The sequence below is a fragment of the Octodon degus genome, unplaced genomic scaffold (assembly GCF_000260255.1).
Source record: "Octodon degus isolate 3935 unplaced genomic scaffold, OctDeg1.0 scaffold00358, whole genome shotgun sequence".
NCBI classification, from domain to species: domain Eukaryota; kingdom Metazoa; phylum Chordata; class Mammalia; order Rodentia; family Octodontidae; genus Octodon; species Octodon degus.
The window spans coordinates 318,978-322,581 of record NW_004524934.1 but is presented as its reverse complement, the minus strand read 5'-3'; the positions used below and the strand labels follow the sequence as shown (position 1 = coordinate 322,581).

Below are 3,604 nucleotides of genomic sequence, written 5' to 3'. Positions count from 1 at the left end.
CGCCGGCGCAGGGTAGCAGGAAGCTCTCCACACACTCACTGGACCTGGGCTAGGACTGGGTCTGGGGGTTCCCGGAAGTCGGCAGAAATTCCTACTTGGTGGATAGGATGGGAGAGCTAAGGCAGAGTGATGGGGGGCAGCCCAATGAGGTGGGAGAGGGTCCGGCCCACACTGCGCCTGGGCTGGGACCGGTCCCGCAGGCTCAGGGTAGCAGGAAAGTCTCCACACACTCACCAGACCTGGGCTAGGACTTGGTCTGGGGGCTCCCGGAACTGGGCAGAAATTCCTACTCGGCGGGCGGGATGGGGGAGCTAAGCCCAAACTTCTAATAAACATGGAAATAGAAATCATAAATGAGATACTTGAAACAAAATGCAGCAAATCATCAAGAAGATTATACAACATGATGAAATAGGATACATTCCCAGAGGTGCAGGGATAGTTCAATAAATGCAAATCAAAAAATGCAGTAAAACTATATCAACAGAGATGAAGACAAAAATCACATGATCAGCACAGTAGATACAGAAAAAACATTTCACAAAAATTAGCATCCATTTGAGCATTTGTGATTAAAAAATTACATGAAATTGGGAAAGAAAATATTTATCTGAATCTGACAAAAGCCATTATGACAAACCAACAACAAATATGATAGTAAATTGTCAAAGACTATAAGCTTCCATTTTAAAATCAGGAACAAGACAAGTGTAGTGGGTTGCCACCTGGGCATCACCTTGTTACACCCAGCTGAACTGAACTAGCATGGTGCTAAGTATGAGAGGTCCACTTGAGGATTGGTACCAGCAGCATAAGAGGCAGAACTGGAAGATAAGAGAGACTTTAAGGGAAGCTGTTTGGAGAAACTTTTCAGCAGTTGTTGGAAGCTTCTTATTCTCTTGGTTATTCTTCTGGAAAAACTTGTGCTGGCTTTCCTGGTGAACTTGGTTGTTCTCATCAGAGGAAGAGCTTGAGATCTCATTGTCACTGTGGTTCATTTTGGGAGCTTAATCCACACCTTGAGCATCACTTCCTGCTTCCAGAAAGGAAGATAGTTCACTTCTCAGCCTCCTGGAGAAGCTTGTCATGTTGGCTTTTCTTTTAAGAACTCAGCTTTCCTCATCATTTGAGAAGCTCAGAAATGCACTGTTTCCAAGGATGGCTATGATACCTTTGGGGGAGCTTTGGTTCTTACCTTGAGCATTGCTTCCTGGCTGCAGTTCATATCCTTCATCCTGCTAGCACAGACACTTCTTCCTGTTTGCATAGACTTTCTAGCTTACACCACTGAACTTTGGGCCTTCCCAGTGCAGATCCATGAAGCAAGCCTGCATGAGACTTTGTTGTGAGCTCTAGGCCTTGAACTGGAATAGTGGGAGGCATTGTTAAGAGCTCTAGGTTTTCAGCTAGATTCATGCAGGATATTAGGAGCCAGGACTTCAGCTCAATTCTTTGGTCGTTAGTATGTAGATAGATTTCCTGCACTCTTTGTATATGATCCTTATGGTGATTCATTATAAAATGGTCTTATAAAAGGTGTCCTGCATTCATCTTGTATACTGATCCTCTTGTAAAGCCCCAAACCACCACAACAAGGATGCCCATTATCACTGTTTCTATTCAGTTTTGTTCTGACAACATTAGTTAGAGCAATTAAATAAGAGAAAGAGATAAAAAGAATAAAAACAAGAACAGAAAATTTAGAATTATTACTATTTGTAGGTGACATGATGCTTTACATAGGAGACCTCCCAAATTGGGCAAAATACATCTAGATTTGATAAGCAAATTCAGTAGCATAGCTGGATACAAAATCAATGAACAAAATACAAATAGCATCCCTGTAAACAAATACCAAACTCACTGGGAATGAAATTAAAGAAAAGCGCCTTTCACAATAGCGTAATACAATGACATACTGAGGTATCAATGTCACAAAGGAAAAAACAAAAACTTTACATTCATACAGTAGTGCTCTGAAACAGCAAATTAAAGTGGCTATCAAAGAATGGAAAGATATCTCTAGCTTTTGGGTAGGAAGAACAAATATAGTAAAGATGGCCATACTCCCAAAATCTTCATATACATCTACGCAATCCTAACAAAAATACCAATATGATATTTCATAGAATTAGAAAGAACATGCCTGAAACTCATTTGGAGCCATGAGAGACCTGAAATAGAAAAAAACAATAGTGAGCAACAAAGGCAAGGCTAAGGACATCTCAACTCCCCACTTAAAACTATGCTACAAAGCTACTGAGATAAAAAGTCACTTGGTACTGGCAAAAAAGCAGTCTTGAGGATCAATGGAACAGATTAGAAGATTCAGAAACAACTTCAAATACACTCACCCATCTTATCTTTGAGAGAGAGGCCAAAGATCTTCACCAGAAGAAAGATAGCTTCTCTAGTGATGTACATAAACAGATACTTAAACCTAAATTTGGGACTTACTGGATTAATTGATAAAAATAGTTGAAGATTATATCAAGTTCTAGAGCTTGCATATATGATTTTTGCAAATCAACATGGGCATAGTTAATATTAGGCAATAATTGCCTTGTCAGAAATCCAACTTGTCCCTTACTGTATGTCATATTTTAGTCAAGTTGCCCAGTCTCCCTTAAATCTCAACTTTCTTATCTATAAAATAGGAAATAAGAATAAGAATATCTCTAGGCTCAGTATGAGAAAGAAATGATAAAATGTGTGCAAAGTGCTTCCCACAGTGTTTGACACTAACAATGTTAGTTCTCATTCATTTTTAAATGGTAGCAGCTTAATAAATAGTTCTTTATTTAAATTCACATACACAGATTGCTTTTTCTAGAATGCAACTGAAGCATGTTAATGGGTCATTTTAGGACACCCTGCTCTGTACTTCTCTGTTCTTTGGTGTTGCATGAGGGTATAGACCTGTGTTATGTATGGCTCATGGCTACAGATCACTATTTGAAGAAGAAAATGTTTGTGCCATTTCTGAGGCTGTGTTTGTTGGCATATTTGGAGTAAATCTTGAAATAAAAATCATCTCCTTGCTTTTGATGGGCTTTCATAGTTTCTAAAACTGAAAATGTCTTCATCCACAAGGAGGCAAATGGTGTAAGAAAGCTGTCCATATGTGGAAGAATAGAACTAGATACATACCTCTCACCATGTACTAACTAAAATAGAAATAAATCTACTAGCTAAATAGCAAAACAGAAACTAAATCTGCTTAAATGAAAACAGGAAGAACTCTAGAAGACATACTTGTAGGTAAACATTTTATAAACAGGACTCTGACAGCAAAAAGAAATCACCAACACTATAAAGGACAACCCACAGAGTGGGTTACTAGCTATTCTTCAGACAAAAATATCAGCATAGAACAAAATCTAGCATATGTAAAGAACTCAAAAACTCATGTTTCCAAACTTTAAGATGCAATCCAAAAACAGGCATTTGAAATGAATACACACTTCTCAGGGGAAGTACAAATGGCCAATAAATACATAAAAGACAGTTCAATATCCCTAGTTGTTCTAGAGGTGCAAATTAAAACAACACTGAGATTTCATCAAAACTAACTTCAGAAAGTATTACCATTATCAAGAAGTTG

The 3,604-nt window shown here is 38.5% G+C and overlaps 1 protein-coding gene across 1 annotated transcript in view; it reads left to right on the top strand.

The window, feature by feature from the left end:
- Positions 1-3,604, top strand: part of LOC101559946 (olfactory receptor 6C65-like) — a 6,889-nt gene that overhangs the window by 2,909 nt on the left and 376 nt on the right. The window lies entirely within an intron of this gene.